This window comes from Macrotis lagotis, chromosome 1 (assembly GCF_037893015.1).
Source record: "Macrotis lagotis isolate mMagLag1 chromosome 1, bilby.v1.9.chrom.fasta, whole genome shotgun sequence".
Classification (NCBI taxonomy): Eukaryota; Metazoa; Chordata; class Mammalia; order Peramelemorphia; family Peramelidae; genus Macrotis; species Macrotis lagotis.
Window position 1 is genome coordinate 884,619,042 of NC_133658.1, and position 17,786 is coordinate 884,636,827.

Below are 17,786 nucleotides of genomic sequence, written 5' to 3' on the forward strand. Positions count from 1 at the left end.
TTGCTCTGCAAGGAGTGGTTTCCTGGTCTTTGGCAATGTCTAGAATACATTTCATCACCTAAGCTGGCCCAACCTTCTCCACTATTTGGTCTACACACATATTCCCAAAATGATGGGTTGAAATGATTAGTCCTCCCAGAGGCAGCTTAATCTCCTGGAAGGCTCATGGGATTTGGAATCCAGGGTCCTGGGTTCAAAACCCACCTTTAACATCTCCAGGCTTCAGTTTCCTACTCTATAAAGTGAAGGGGTTTGTCTGTTCTTTGGTCTCCAAAGAGGACCATGCCCCTGCGGTCTTTAGACCAAAAGGTCCTCTGGGACTAGGGAGTCAGAGTGATGTCACCCTATGGGGGTAGCCTGGGGAGTGATCACACACAGATGAAAAAGCATTTCCTCTAAGCATACATTAGCACCCTTTGGAAAAGCCTCCATTACCCTGGGCTAGTTACAGATTTGATTGGGTACCTTCTCCAGGTAATATAAAAATTCAGTAATTATGAAGACTGGTTATTGAGTTTATTGGGTTTTAGAATTTTCCAAGTGATTGGAAAGTTCTTTTGTCTCATGGCTCAAATGTCCCTTGACCTTCACTGATATTAGCAGCTTAAGTTGTCTCCAAGTGTTGGAATAATGAGCAGGGTGAATTTTTTTTTTCATATAAAGTTAAGCTAGGCATTATCTCCTAGGGCTCCAGCTTGCTGGGCCTTCCACCTAGATGGTGGGCTAAACTCTTTTTGAAGAAATCCTATGAGATTACTGGTTGACATAGGGAGAGGACAAGGAAAAGGAGACAGAAAAAATGTGGAATTTAAAATCTTACAGAAAATGAATGTTGAAAACTATATATGTAATTTGAAAAAATAAAAGAAATTTTAAAAAATAAGTCCTGTGAGTAAGTGTAACATGCATTATTTTTATAGGGGAGAGGGGGAAGGAAAAGAGAGAGTGAGAAAAATGTGGAACTCAAAATCTTACAGACAATGAATGTTGAAAACTATCTGCATGTAATTTGAAAAAAATTATATATATGTATGTATGTATTAAAAAAGGGATGTGGTGGGAAGGGCAAAGTATGATGGTTGTTGTTTGTCCTTCAGTTTCTGATGAAACCATGACATAGTGAAGGGGATGTCATGACTTGCAAGCGAATTGGATTTAAGTGAAGGAGGGTTATGCAGTCACCAGTCTCACTCTCTCCTCCAGAGCCATCTGGGTCCAGTGGCCAGATATCAATCAGGGCAACTGGAGATGAACGACAAAAGGAACTGACACACAGAAGTTGGGGAACCAAACAAAGAAAGGGGTTGGTGCTGGAGTATGGAAAAGTCACAAGGAGAGGAATACTTTTACAATACCATCTCCAGTGAATAGAGCACCGGCCTTGGAGTCAGGAGGACCTGGGTTCAAATTCGACCTCAGACACTTAATAATTACCTAGCCGTGTGGTCTTGGGCAAGCCACTTAACCTCATTGCCTTGAAAAAAATTTTAAAAAAAAGAATCTAAAAAAAAAATAAAAACAAAAAAATAAAACCCAATACCATCTCCAAGAACTCTATAGACAGCTTAGAAGTAGTTCTCCCTACTGCCTAGAATAGATCTCTGGTTTAAATCGAGGTCAGCTTCAAATGGTATCTCACATTTATCATCTGAGAAGTTGGTCTCCTCCTTATCTATCTAACCTTTGGACAAATGTCTTCCTCTTTCAGAGTCTCCTTTTCCCCCTTCAGTAAAATTAGAAGGACAGACTAGATCAAGAATTTTTAACCTTTTTGTTGACAGAGACCCCTCAGGCAATCTGGTGGATTGGACCCCTTTCTTCAAATAGTTTGTGTTTTTTTCAAAAATCATAATTGGTGCTCTGTTGGTGGAGCTATATGAATGAGTCCAATCATTCCGGAAAGCAGTTTGGAATTACTTGCAAAAATTGACTACACTGTATATGGCCTTTGACCCTGTTATACCACTGCTAGGTCCATACTCAAAGAGATTAAAGAAACAGACTAAGAGCCCTTTGGTACAAAAATCTTTATAGGGGCTTTTTGTTTTTTGGTGGTGATCCAAAGCTAAACTAAAACTAATTAAACTAAAAGCTAAACTAAAGGGAAACTAAGGGGGTCTCTATCAATTAGAGAAGGGTTAAATAAATTATGGTACATGATTGCAATGGAATATATTTGTGCCATAAGAAATGATGATAGTTTCAGAAAAACCAGGGAAGACTTGTATGAACTGTTGCTGAGTGGAGTAAGCAGAACCAGAGTGAGCAATTTTCATAATGATAACATTGCAAAAATGAACAATTTTTAAAGACATAAGAACTCTTATCAACTAAATGAGCAACTTCATTCCAGTGGACAGATGAAGAAATACTCCCCACCTGCAATCTAATTCTGCACACACAGAGGTGATGGACAAATGCATTTTGGATTGGATCAATGTGAGAATGTTTTGTATGACTATGTTTATATTATTCAGGAATTCTGTATTTTTTCTTTTTTCTTTCTTTCCTTCCTTCCCAACATCCCTTTTATTTTTCTTTCTTTGTACTACAGGGACAAAGAGTAATATTGGAAAGGGAATGTGACCCTTCTTTGGAGAAGAAAGTCCTCTGAGACCAGACCTTCCTTCCCTCCTTTCTTCTTTCCTTCCTTTTCTTTCCTTTCTTCCTCTTTCTTTTGCCTTTCCTTTATTTCTTTCTCTTTCTCTCTCTCTTCCTTCTTTTTTCTATCTTTTCTTTCCCCCCCTCTTTTTCTTTCTTTTCCCCTCCTTCTTCCGTCTCTTTATTTTTCTTTCCTTTTCTTTTTTACCTCTTTCCTTTCTTTTTTTCCTTCCTTCCTTCCACCTGTTTCCAATAGGTGGGGAGAAGAGAAACAAATGAATTCTAGATAATTGAAAAGAATAAAATGTAATTTTTAAAAAATCCTAATGGAAAGGAAAGCTAAATTTCAGTTAATAAGAATAAATATTTAAATATAAAAAGAGTAAAAATGTAATTTTTCCCAAACCACATTCCAATTCCTTCTGAAATCTCTTCCCAGATCGCTTGGGGGTCCATGGAACCCAAGCAAAGAACCCCTGGATAAGGAAACTGTACAGCTTCCTTCTTGTTCTGCATCTACAGTCCTAAAAGCTCTTTGGGCCTTCAGTTTTTGTATCTGTAAAAATGAAGAGGTTTGGATGAGACAGTCTCTAGGACAGAGGTATTCAGCCTTTTAGCTTTTCTGGGCCCAATGGCCTAATGAAAGCTTGTCAAGGCAAGTCCAGAAGAACTAAAAGGTTGTTCACCCGTGCTCTAAGGCCTCTTTGAATTCATCATTCCATAAGTCAGTTCCTATGTGAAGTTCCCCTCAGAACTCATTTTCAAGAATTCTTAGAACCAGTCTGTGCCCTTAGCAAATCGAGGCGCCAGTGCTCCGGTTTCCTAAGGCCATGAGTGTGCTAAATTAACTTGTGCTGGGACAAGCCTTTGGCAAATCACCTGACCCTTCTTGCACCATTTTTCTTATCTGTAAAATGGGACTCATAAGACCTGTCCAACGTACTCCACAGGATTTTTGTTAAGGCTGAAAGGAGAGAATGAACGTGAAAGTACATTGATAATGTTGAGATGCCCTATAAATGGAGAATGAGATTATTCTTTCTGATACTGGAGAATTGGGGAACTGGGGCAGGTTTTCCAGATTTCAAGTTCATGCCCCTTCAGATTTGTTTCATGTTCATAGAGTGGTCTAACCTAATTCAAAGCACTTATTTAGTACCCACCATATGCAAAGGGAGAGGCAGCCAGGCAGCTTCCATCTTAGACAACCTTTAGGGTCCTCCAGGGGGCTATTGAGTCCAATCCCATTATTTCATAGGTGAATAAACCTAGGCAAGGGGAGATTAAGAGACTTGCCAGGAAGTAACCATCAGGGGCAGGATTCAAATCCAGATCCTCTGACTCTAGAATCGGGGCTTTTTTAAAAAAATCACTTGCTGGTCAAAAATAAAGTCCTCAGTTCCAATTTGACTGTTTATACTTGTGGGACCTTGGACAAATTATTTAATCCCATTAATTCCCATTTATGGACTGTGTGACCCTAGGCAAGTCCTTTGACCCTGTTTGCCTCAGTTTCCTCATTTGTCAAATTAGATGGAGAAGGAAATGACAACCACTCTAGAATATCTGCCAAGAAAACCCCAAATGAAGTCACGGAGACTAAAACAGCAGTGTTCCTAGCTCTTCACCTATGAGCTTACATTTGTCGTAGGATATCTTACTGTTTACAGCGCTTCATAAACTACAAAGTGTCATATACATATTATAATCTGCCTTACAGAATACTAATTGTTTGGAATGGAACAATCAGGACTCCAACTAATTTTACTGAGTCTAGAATCACCAAATTAAAAATTTTCAGACTAGGCTACAACAACTATGAAACAGTGCCACCTACTGACCAGAGGTGATAGTGGAGACCTTCTCTATTAGACATTGTAAATATTCCTCAATTAAAAACAGGGAAAAGTGAAAAGTTTCTTAAGATGCGATCTAAATCCAAGCAACCCTGAAAGGAGAAAAATCCATAAGGTCGATGGCCAAATACCAGAGGAAAGGTCCAGAAGGCAGGAACATAGTTTTAAATTTCTCCAAATTAGCACTGATGCTATAATTCAGGGCCAGGAAGGTACCTGGCTATTCATTTACCCCTTTCTTCATTAAAATTTTGAACTAAGTTGCTTGGGAGATTATTTTCCAACATTCCATTTTTTTGTTTTTACAAAAGATCATGAAGATACAACATTTAAAAGCCCTTCGAAGACAGGAAGAATAGGATCATAGATTTTGAATTTAAAAAGAACACAGAGATCATCCTGTCCAATCCCTCATTTTATAAATAACTGAGGAGCAGAGATATTGTTTGACTTGCCCAAGATTCACACAGTACTAGTGAGTAAACAGCTAGCATTCAGATCCTCAGAGGAAACAAGATAGAGAGTTAAGTGCCCTAGATTTCAGAGGGCGTGAGCTCATATCTTAGATCAACCTCTTGACATTGGGCAAATCACTCTCTGCCTCTAGATCTCAGTTCTTCAACTATAAATAAAGGAACTGAATTCAAATGATCCCTTTCACCTCTAAATCTAAGTCCCTATCACCCCAAGACAGAGTTCCTTCTATTAGACTATAATGCTTCCTCACCATTTTGCAGATAATTGCTTTATACCACCAACTTTTCTAGAACAGATCTATTCCTCAAAAAATAGGGACACTTGTACTTAAGTGGGAGAAGTTATAAATGTGTACATTTATTATACACAGGTATAACCTCTCTCTTCTTAGTCATTATGAGAAAGATTCTTGCAAGCGTCCCCCTTCATAGGCTGATCCTTCACCTGGAAGATGATCATCTAAGAGCCAGTGTGACTTCAGAAAGAAGTAGATTGTAGTGCCTGCCAGTTCCTGGAGAAATACCAGAAGATGAATGTATGCAACATTCATCAATCTGATCTAGCCTTTTGATTTAGGTAGGTAAATAAAGAAACAAAAAGTAATCTTAAGAGACAAAGACCACTGTGGGATGGGTATAGTACATGCAGAAAGGTCTCTTGTAAGCAGGACAAAACTGAGGAAGACTAATAGAAGATGGTTAAGGAGATGCCAAGAAAGAAGAAGGATGACTGTTCAATTGAGTCCCATTCATTTTGCCACTTATAAAGGGGAGGGGTCCTGCTTACAAGAGACATTTATAACAAAATCAAAACAAAGACTGGACGGTGTTTTGCTCATTATGGAAAGATGAAGCGCAGTAATAGTGCAACCCTAGAAACCATCCAGAGGTTGTGGCCATATCTTTCTTCTAATCAGTTAGATATTCTTGCATTTAAGCTAGGTGAAAAACTGTCTTTCCAAAGCAGAAGGAAGGGGGCAGCTAGGTGGCACAGTGGATAGAGCACTGGCCCTGAAGGCAAGTATACCCAAGTTCAAATCCAACCTCAGACACTCCTTGAATTCTAGGGCCTAGCTTTCTCTTGCCATTTTACCTAGAAAATTTTAGTCAGCTTTTGTTTGAACCATGAACTCCAAGTCACACCCTTGAAAATATCAGCTGGAATAGAATCATCACCAGGTGCTTTACCTTGTGAGAGTAACCTAATGACATTCCAAACCTCTTCTTCAATTGGAAGTTTGGCTGGAGAGGGATTGACTTCAACTGAGTATATGGTCAATGGTTTTAGCAGCGATTGATGAGAGTCTGTTTAGAACACTACAGAAGTGTTCAGCCCATCTCTTTAAGATCATGGCTTTACCATTAATCAATGTGGCTCCATCAGCACTGAGTAATTAAGAAATTCCATAGATCTTTGACCTGTAAATAGCCTTGAGGGCATCATAAAAGCAATTTATGATGTTTCAATAAACCTAAAAATGGAATTTTTATCTACCTTCTTGCTGAGCCAAGAATTCTACATCTCTCTAAGCTTTCTTGCACTTTACTTTGATGGAGTTAAATTCTATCTTCTTGGAGATGAATAAATTATCCTTTTTATAAACCCTGTGGAAGTTTTGTTTTTCATTTAGAAACTTCTGTATTTCTTCATCATTTTCATCAAACCAGTCTTGGTGAACAAATGCAGAGTGTGGTACAACAAGCTTTGAAAGCTGCCCACTCCTTTTCTGCTCCACTGTTGCCAACTGTGTGTTGGCTCAGTTTTCCTTCCAAGTTTCCTCCAATATGCTATTCACATTTGGAGAAGTGCTCAGCTCTTTTGATATTTTGGCAAAACCTTAATGCAAACATTATCTTGCCTTGCCTTGTGAATGCCATTTCTGTTAAATGCAAATATTTATCTTGGAGAGGATGAGTCTATGATCAGTCCAGCACCCTGTGCCCCTATGCTTTTGTCACTTCCCTATCCTATCTCTTCTTCTTACAATCATTGAATGCCGATATTTCTGAGAGGTTGTATGCCTTGAAATTTTATTGTTTTGGTAAGTGGAAGACAGTGTTGGTGATGAGAAGGTTATGATATGCACAAGTTTTTAATAGTAAATAGTCACCATGTAATATTAATAGTACTAATGACCTTCGCTATTGCTGTTTCTGACTTCATTCCTCCCAAGGACTTCCTGCCATATCTTAAAGTCTGTTCCTATTCTTACATTAGAGTTACCCAGAATTATAAATTTGTCCTCTTTCAGCAGATTCATGATGAGGGTTCCCAAGTCTTCACAAAACTTTTCTTTGACCTCCTCAGGGTTTGTCATGGTAGGAACATAGGCACTGATGTTTCCTGCAAGAGGTAATTGCATTGTCATGAAGCTGTAATTCATTCCTTTTTTGAGACCTTTTTTGACCTTGATGATTAAATTAGTTTTGATTATAAAGTTTACTCCATCTTCACAGTGCTCTCCATCACTGCATCTACTCAAAAACAAAAACAAAAAAATATCCAGTTCCTGTAAGCTGGCCTTCATTTGCTAACCTTGTTTCACCTAGGGTTTCTATTTAGAATGCCACACCTACTGAGTTCTCTTGCAACAAGAATTATTCATTGTTCAGGCCTACTAGAGTTTGTGTTGTTCATAGTGTGCCCATTCCAATGGTGCCTGGAATCATCTTTGTAGAAGTTTTTTTTTCTTTCTTTTCTTTTTCTTTCTTTCTTTTTTTTGCTTTAACCACAGGGTAGGATCCCTACCTGCTACAGTAGCAGATCAGGGTTTGGTGAAGCAGACAATTTTTAGGACATTTCTGGTCCCTTTCTGCTGCCAAGAGATAAGAACTATGGTCCTTTAAAAAAGGCTCTTCAGATATCCAGGGTGATACTGGATTCCATTGCTGCTTCCAAGAGAAAGGCCAGGAATAGAATAGAGGTGTGTGCACAGTATTCTTTGATCTGACCAAAGCCTTTGATATTATCAGTCTTTAGGGCTTGTGAAAAATCATGGCAAAATTTGATTGCCCAATGAAGGTGATCAGTATTGTATATCCCAGATTTCTAGATAATGGATAATATTCCTAAGCTTTCCCAGTCACCAATGGAATGAAGAAGGACTGGGTACTTACCCCCGTGCTTTTGAGCATGATGTTTTCAACAATGTTGTCAGATGCCTTAAAAAAAACAAAACAAAAGTAACATCAAGGTCAGCTACTACACTGATAGTAAATTAACTTGAAAAGTCTACAAGTTGAGACCTATGTTCAGGGGGAGTTGATGCATGATTTTTTGTTTATGGATGATTATTTCTTCAATGCACCTTCTGACACTGAGATACAACAAAGAATGGAACAATTCTCAAAAAGTGTGCTAATTTTGAACTAATAATTCACATTAAGGAAAAAGAGGTTCTCTACAAACCAACACCATACCATCCATACATGGAACCATCCGTTATAGCAAATGGAGAGATTTTAAATACTGTGGTTAAGTTCATTTACCTTTACAGTATACTTTCCAGGGATGTACATACTAATAATGAGGTTGACACAGGCATTGCCAGAGCTAGCTCTGTGTTTGAGAGGCTCTAAAGGAAAGCACAGTAGAGACGAAGTATTAGACTGACTACCAAACTGAAGCTCTATAGAGATATGGTGCTGATCTCATTGTTGTATGTCTATGAAACCTGGACAGTCTACCAATGCCATACCGGGAAAATGGATCACTTCCATTTGGGTTGACTTAGGAAGAGTCTGAAGATTATTTGACTAAATAAGGTACCAGATACTGAGGACCTTTCTTAAACTAAACTGCCAAGAACTCAAACTCTACTACAGAGAGTACAACTCTGATGGGTTGGACACGTTATTCGAATGCCAAATGTATGCTTCCCTAAAAGTCTATTTAGAGTGCAGTAGTTGACCTTGATGTTGCTTTTGTTCATATGGAGGTCAGAAGATGTGATATAAGGACACTATCAGCGTCTACCTGAAGAACTTTGGAGTCGATTGTGAGACATGGGAGACACTGGCACAGGACTGCCCAGTATGGTGTACCCTCATAGGAGAAGGTACTGTGCTCTATGAGCACAACAGACCTGAAGTAGCTCAAAAGAAATGGGAGATACAAATTTAGAGCCATCTCCACTCCTAATATTCACATTGGACTATTTGTGCCCAGTCTGTGGTAGAACCCTCTGAGCTCATATTGGTCTGATCAGTCACAGTGGGACACCTTGTACCTTGACTCTCAAAATAGTAATGCCATTTTAGTCCTCTTTGAGAAAGGAGGACACCAACCAATCATTTATCTATACAAGATTCCTTGTTTGTGTATATACATGTCAAGAAGGTCCTTTGTAAAAGGTTTTTTTGGTTTGGTTTGGTTTTTCTTCCTCTGGATCAGAATCTGAGGAACACTACATTCACTTTTTTAAAAATTTCTCTTATGTACTTCTTTCCCTTAATCCTAATTCCTCGTCCTGAAAATGACCAATCTGTAAACACGTTTAACACAAATGCATATGCACAATATTAACTTGACTGTTCATTGCTGAGGAGGTGGTGTAGGAAGGGAGGGTGAAAGGAAATTTTGTAACTTAAAAATATACATGACATTGATGAATGTTGAAAAACTTTCATAACATGTATTTGGGGGAAAATATATAAATTAAAAAAAGAACCCCCCCCCCCAAAGGGGGTCACAAAGATTTGGACATGACTGAAAGAACTAAACGGCAACAACAAAGCTTTGCAAATTCGGAAATCTATATAAATTATATCTGTCTAAAAATAATGTCCTTTGTGGACAGGGAATGTTTTCGTTTTATCTTGTATACTCAGGAACTAGCTCAGTGCCTTATGAATGGCAGGTTGCTTAATAGATGTTTGTGAATTGAATTGAGCATGAGGTTGCCTCAATTCATTAGAAACCTGCACTGATGAATTCAAAGTCATGTACTCTATGTCTTAAGGAAAGTGGATCTGTTCTTTTGCCACAGACTATACCTTCTAATCCCAGCCTTACCAATATGAATTGTGGATAGCAAAAGATGAGGATAGCAGAATAAAGTAACACCAATTCATCACCAGGACCAGAAAGTACACATATCACAAATCTAAAGTCCTTCTGATGGTGTTGTCTTCAAGAGCTTTGAGATTCTGTCTCATAAGAGTAAATTGAATTGAATTGGAAATGTTTAACCTCAACTCAACTCAACTTGAAGTATCTTTGAGCACCTACATTGTACAAAACACAAAGGCAAAAAACAAAAAAGGTTCCTTGCCCTCAAAAACTTACATCTAATGGAGACATGACAGTCATCTTCAACTAGTTAAAATGGCCATCAAAGGGGAAAGCTTTTACTTATTCTATTTTACCTCAGAGGACATAACTAAGAGTAGCTGATGGGTGCTGCAAAATAGCAACTCTTGGCTCATCTTCCTAACAGGATTCTTCCTCTCTCACAGGTTCTCTCTCACTCAGTCTCCATTCATTGGGAATATTACAGAAGAGATTATTAGGCAGGCATAATTTAGATGGGATGAACTTTCCTGATTCTGGAATACTGAGATTTAATGATTTTCAGAGCTTCATAGTCCAGAGACAGAATCATAGCTAATAGCTAAGACATCAAGGTAAAGTGGAAGATCACTAGATATTAGAAAGATGTGAGTTCAAATCCCACCTCAGGAATTTACTAGCTGTGTGACCATAGATTTATTAAAAAGTATCTATGGGGGTGGCTAGGTGCTGCAGTGGATAGAGCACTGGCCCTGGAGTCAGGAGTACCTGAGTTCAAATCTGGCCTCAGATACCTAATAATTACCTAGCTGTGTGGCCTTGGGCAAACCACTTAATCCCATTGTCTTGCAAAAATACAAAACCTTAAAAAAAATTTTTTAAAAAGTATCTGTGCCTCAGTTTTCCCATCTATAAAATGAAGGGCTCAACTCCATTTTTTCAAAGGTCTCTTTCAGGTCTAAGTTTATGATCCTATAAATGTTAGTATCTGAGGAAAGAGAGATTCTTCTGGGAAAGGATAGCTTACATAGGGTACAGGCCTCAGTGGGGAGGAGGCATCTCATAGCTTCCAATTTCAATACCAATTATTTTTGCTAATTAGATGCCAAGCAGAATTCTTTCTCCTTACTGAGAATAGCAAGTGCTTATTATCAAAGCATCATAAATTTAGGATTAGAAGAGACCTTAGGGGTCACCTAGTCCCATCCCCTCACTTCACAGATGAGTTCAGTGAGGCCAAAGTAGGTTGACATTCAATGTCATATAGCTAATGAGCAATATAACCTGTATTCTTTTAAATTTCAGTGCCCTGGGAGAAAGTCCCAAGCACCCCACCTTAGTTACATCCCTGCCAGGGAGAACATATTTAGGCACTGTTTACTACTCTAAAAGAATCTCTATATACTGGGTAGTGGCATTGACAGGCTCTTCTCTAAAAAAGGGAAAAAAAATTGAAGGATCACCAAAAGCTAATGTAAATGTATGCATCTTTTGCTTTGTCCCCATTAGAAGGAAGAACCTCTTTGCAAGGTACAAGAGGAAGAAGTAAGGGTCTGGATTTTATTTTCTAAAACCCAATGATTAGAGCCCAAAGACCTTTAGTTAAGAAGACCTAAGTTTATATCTGACCCCAGATACTTACCTGGCTGTATGACCTTGAGTAAATCACTTAACCCTTGCCTGCCTTAATTTCCTCATTTGTAAAGTGGGGGATAAAAGTAGCACCTATCTCCCAGAGTTGTAATGAGATAATATTTGCAAATAGTAAATAAAAGCTAGTCATCATTATCATCAACATGGCTGAGAGCCCTCATCCTTCAATATTACATAGTCATAAAAAGCATCCAAATCTTACATCTTCCTTCATGGAGAGGTCCTGGTCAGAACAGTCAGGAAAATAAGGAATTCTGGGAGGAAAAGACTTCTCCTCTCTATCCAATGATGGCAAAAGAGCCCAGTTTCAAAAGAAACTGACTTGATTCTTGAGTATATTTTCTTCAGAAAGATAAATTCTATTATTCAATGATTTTGTACTTCTCAGGACCCTGAAGCTTTTTACAAATTTTGTCTCACTCCAGCCTCACAGAAACCTAATGGGAGTAAGTATGGCAAATATTAATCTCCCCATTTTCCAGGTAAGGAAACTAAGAGACGTAAAGAAATTTGCCCAAAGTCACAGAGCTAGGTAGCTCATATTTACATAGCACTAAAAGGTATACTGATCCTTTCCCCCAGAAAACCTCTGTGATGTAGGAAAGTATGAATATTATCCCTATTTTACAGGTGAGGACAACTGAGGCACCAAGTGGTTATGTGACTTGCTCATAGTTAAAGGTCATAGACCCAGGACTCAAATCTATGTCCTCTGAGTCCAAATCATAAGATTTTAGGTCTAGAGCTAGAAGGGATCCTTGAGAACATCCAGTCCAACCTCCTCATTTTAGAGATCATGAACAGTGCAGAGTCAGAATTTGAACTCAAGTCCTCTGACTGTAAAGGGAGAATTCTTTCCACTACAATACAATGTCTTGTATTCCTCCCACTACCTCCAATAGATACTACTAAATCATCAAATTGTGGCTATCACCCACCTTGAGAAATCTTCAGCATAATTTATCTATGGGTGCAGAGATTAGACAAGGAACCTAGACTTGGGACTCATGCTCCCTGTCTTCATTGCTTGTATATTCTTTTCCCTAATTCCATTTGCCTTGCTGATGATGCAGCAAAAAATGGAGCTGTTGAGTGAGATGAGCAGAACCAGAAGAACATTGTACACCCTAATAGCAACTTGGGGGTGATGATCAATCTTAATGGACTTGCTCATTCCCGCAGTGCAACAATCAGGGACAATTTGGGGGGTATCTGCGATGGAGAGAATACCCTCTGTATCCAAAGAAAGAATTGTGGGATTTGAATAAAGACCAAAGACTATTATCTTTAATTTTTTTTAAAAAAGTTATCTTATTATGTACTTTTGCTATCTCTTATACTTTATGTTTCTTCCTTAAGGATATAATTTCTCTCTCATTACATTCAATTTAGATCAATGTATACCATGGAAACAATGTAAAGACTTAACAGACTGCTTTCTGGGGTGGGGGTGAGAGGGAAGCAAGATTAGGGGGAAAATTGTAAAATTCAAAATAAACAAACAAACAGACAAATGGATGAATGAATAAATAAATAAACAAACAACAAACAAATAAATAAATAACTGGAGCTGTTGACCAATAGGAGCTGATTGTAAACCACCCAAATTGAACAGAACAGAACAAGTTCTTATCTCTGTTTAACTTCTTTCTCTCCTCTCTTCAGGCAGGAAATGGGGGTTTTCCCAGATTCCTAATGACTCCTCTCAGAGAACAACAGCTCAAAGATAGTCAAATTTCCTGAATGAAGAAAGGAATGGAATAGATTATATTCTACTTTCATCTAGGACAATTTCAAATTAGCTTTTTTTTTCATAGCTTAAGAAGTGAAAGTTTAAATTCCTCGATCATGAGTAAAAAGGAACAACTTTCTTAGATCACTCATCTCCAGAAGCCCTTAACAGGAATTTGAGAAGACACTGCCCCTAAACACTAACTCCTTACCTTGTCCTTCTGTGAGATTCTAAATACTTTCCAAGCTGTGATGTTTGGCGAATTTGGAATCATTTATCACCATCGCCATCATCATCATCATCATCACCACCACCATCATCATCATCATCACCATCATCATCATCACCATCATCATCACAGGTGCTGCTATCAAAACACCAAGCATCTAAGTGGTAGCACTTTCACTATACTTTCCAAGCACATGTCTAAACTGTTGATATACATCTACGTTTACTGAGATTCATTACTCACACTCAGTTCCTTTTTATTTCATTTTCATTCAGTTCTTTAATTTAATTGCTGTTGTTCGGTTTCTTTGCTGTTATTGTTCAGTCATTTTTCAGTTCTATCCAACTCTCTGTGACCTCATTTTGGGTTTGTTTGTTTGTTTTGGCACAGACACAGGTAATCAGCCATTTCCTTCTCCAGCTCATTTTACAGATGAGGAAACTGAGGCAGAGATTTTTTTTTCCCCAAGGCCACACATCTAGCAAGTATCTGAGGCTGGATTTGAACTCAGGAAGATGAATCTTCCTGATTCCAAGCCCAGTGCTCTATCCACTGTACCATCTAGCTGTCCTTCACCGTTTTAGTAGAATTTAAGTGACTGCTATGAACCAGACACCAACAGCTAACATTTAAGGTTTGCAAAATTCTTAACAATGCCCTTGAAGATAAATAGAATCATTATCCCCATTTTACAGGTCAGAAAACTGAGGCAGCCAGAGGTAAAGTGACTTGTCCAGGTACACAGCTAGCAAATGATTGGTGTTGGATTTGAAATCACATCTTCCTAATTCTGGGAATAGTACTTCTGTACTATTATCCTAGGTACAAGAGAAATAAAGACAAGAACAAGGGTAAGCCCTGTTCTCAAAAAACTTGGGTTCCACTAGAAGAATTTATACATATACTCAGGATAATTTGAAGGGGCAGTTACTGTCCTTTCCTTGGAAAGGACAAAGGAAATTTTGAATGGGAGGTGGCCTCTGAACTGACACTTTTGCTCATTTTACGAAGCCTAAGTTTTCTCTCAAGGCCTGGTCAGAAGACCAGTGAGGAATCTAGGTATAGGAATTCCTAGGTCTTAAGTCAAAGAAATATTAATGGGAGTTTGCAGCCCCATTTTTATCATTACACAGTTTTTCATATTATATCTCAATTCATACAAACTGTCTTGTATATATTTTGTAATTAATTTTTCTGTGGATGTGTTGTTTCCCCTGATAGTTCTTTCTCTCTTTCTTTCGTTCATTCCTTCCTCCCTCCTTCCCATCCTTCATCTATCTGTTCTTCCTTCCTTCCATTTCTCCTTCCTTCTTTCCTCCTTCCCATACTTCCTTCCTGTCTTTCTTTTTCTTTCTTTCCTTCTTCCTTCTTCTCTCCTTTTTCTTTCTTGCTTTTTCTTTCTTTTCTTTTTATTTTTTCTCTTCTTTCTTTTACTTTTCCTCCCTCCCTCCCTCCCTCCTTCCTTCTTTTCTTTCTTCTTATCTTTTTTCCTATCTTTACCCCCTCTTTTCTTTCCTTCCTTCCTTCCTTCCTTCCTTCCTTCCTTCTTTCCTCTCTTCTCTTTTCTTCTCTTCTCCCCTCCCCCCCTCCCTTCCTTCTTTCCCCAGCATCTAGCACCATACCTTGCAGAAACACTCTCAGACAAAAAAAAAAACCCCTCAACCTCAGTACCTTCCCTGTAAAATAGAATAATCTTTTAGGTTTCTTCCCACTCTAAGAGTCTATGACTCTATAATTTCTGTAACACTTTGCAAACTTGAAAGTCCTATATAAGAGTCATTTCTCATCATCATCATTATTATTCCCCCAGCTACTGCCCTTATTCTCTCTTTGCTGGCTGGTTATATTATGAGGAAATACGCTCTCTCCCAGGAGCCTAGAACAAAGCAATCTAGAGACTTAGTAAGGGAATTAGGCTAAAGTGGATGATTCTGAGAGAGATTTTCATCACCCCCCCCCATTTCAATCTAGTCTTCCTTCACAATTTATCCTAGATTAGTGTTCCCCTTTTATTTCAGGAACAAGTTTAGGTAATCCTAACTCCCTCATCCTCTAGACGTTATTTTTTTTTTTTTGCTTTTTGTCTGTTACTGCATCAAATCAAAAATTCTGATAAAAGGAAATCTCATTTGTAGGGGCTTAATGGTATTTTGAAAAGTTAAGGCTGCCCAGGGTCAGGAAATTAGACACTTACCCAGGTCATCCTTCCTTGACCATCTACTGCTTAGTTATCCAATCAGCCCTGTTAATTCACTGACTTGCTCCTCCCTCCTGCCCCCCCCCACCCCCAGAGTAGCAGTGATGAACCTTCCATTGAGATGAGGGCTCATGGCTCCTATTCTGAGGCTAGCATCCTCTAGGAAACAGCTCCTCAAATGCTCCTTCTCGCCAATATTCTCTTTCACATTTCACAAACAATGAAAAACAGCTCATGTTGATATAAAGCTTTAAGATGTACAAAGCACTTAATATCCAGGACCTCATTCCATATTCACAATAACCTTGGGAGAAAGGTGGTTTTATTACACCCCCCCCCATTTTGTCGAGGAGGAAACTGAGGTAGGAGAAGTGGAGCTTGTGGTAACATGGTTTAGAGGAAAGGAATTCCAGTATCCATATTCTAATCCAGCCTCAGACACTTACCCTGGGTAAACCTGTTTACCTCAGTTTCCTCAACTGTAAAGTGGAAATAAAGACAGCATTTTGTGGTGAAGATCAAATGAGATAATATTAGTAAAAAGCACTTATCACAGTGCCTGGATCAATAAATGCAGATTCCCTTTCCCCTTTCTGACTTGGGTAAATAATTATATCTTACCTATAAAATGAAGGGATCAGACTGGATGATCTCTGAGTCTTCCAACTTTTGATCTATGACCATGGTTCATAAATTTCATTTTTTTGGTGGGTTCACATGTGGACAAAAGTCTTTCTATCAAGTTCTCCTTAGCCTGTGTGGCCTTTCTATGCTGTCAGACTTGTCCCCATTTGGACGAGGAGGATGGGGGATGAGGGGAGACAAAGAGGATCTTCTCATCTCCCTAGGCTAGTTTCTGACAGATGTCAACATCTGGCTTTAAGTAATGGTTCTGTTTTTATAACCAACTGGCCAGTGGAGCTGCCTAGGGCGCCGGCAACAACTTCCTGAAAGTCATTCAGAGAATTGGTGACAATTTAAAGGTCAGCTGCTGCTGGTCTCAGGTCCTTTGTTCTAACCACCAGACCACCCAGTCAGTCAAGCATCTGAGGGTTACTAAAGGAGTGAGTTAAGTAAGGCTGGTCTGGAAGCCCCATCTGGGAACCATACTTCTCACCAGCTGCCTGAAGCCTGTGCCTCCCTGTTGTGAATCTTAAGCCTGAGAAGTTGGTTTTAAAACTGAGGAGAGTTTTCTATGGCATCTATGAGTCTTTTAAATAGGATAGGGAAGAGGAGGAAGTTTCTGACCTCAGTCAGTCTCTCCAGAAGAAGACAGTCAGAAGAGCATTAGGATCCCAGATTAGAACTGAAAGAGACCTTTGGAATTATCCAACCCAACTCCCTTCTTTACAGATGAAGAAGAGATCCTAGAAATTCTACAATGGTTTGTCCAAGGTCACCCAGGTGATAAGGGCCAGAGCCATGATCAAAATCCAGGTCATTCTGTCCTTAGCTAGGGGCAGCTAGGTGGCACAGTGGATAGAGCACTGGTTCTGGAATCAGGAGGACCCGAGTTCAAATGTGACTTAAGACACTTAATAATTGCCTAGCTGTGTGACCCTGGGAAAGTCACTTAACCCCATTGCCTTAAATAAATAATTTTTTAAAAAAAATCCTTAGCTAGCATTCTTAAATCCTTGAGGCAAAGATACAAAGAAAGATATTGCCTACCTGGGATATCCTCAGAAAATAACTATTAGAATGTAAGCTTTTTGGGGGCAGGAACCTGTTTTTATTTCTTTACATTATGTAGATGGCTAAGAAGTGCAGTGGATCAGAGCCCTGGGCCCCAAGTCAGGAAGACCTGAGTTCAAATCCAGACTCAGAAACTTCCTAATTGTGTGGCCCCTGGACAAGTCATTTAGTCTCTGCCTGCTTCAGTTTCCTCAGCTGTAAAATGAAGATTATAAGTGCAGGATTACTGGGAAGATCAAATGAGATATTTGTAAAGCGCTTAGCATATCATGCCTGGCACTTTTATATAAATAAAGAATTTTAGAACTGGAGAAAACCTTCAAGACCATCCATTAA

At 38.9% G+C, this 17,786-nt stretch overlaps 1 protein-coding gene across 2 annotated transcripts in view; it reads right to left on the minus strand.

Moving 5' to 3' along the window:
* Positions 1 to 17,786, minus strand: part of LOC141509187 (SPRY domain-containing SOCS box protein 1) — a 121,338-nt gene that overhangs the window by 90,803 nt on the left and 12,749 nt on the right. For both annotated transcript variants that reach the window (XM_074218526.1, XM_074218525.1), the window contains exon 2: positions 8,051 to 8,095. The gene's annotated coding sequence lies outside the window, so the exon portion shown is untranslated. The remainder of the gene's footprint in view (positions 1 to 8,050; positions 8,096 to 17,786) is intronic.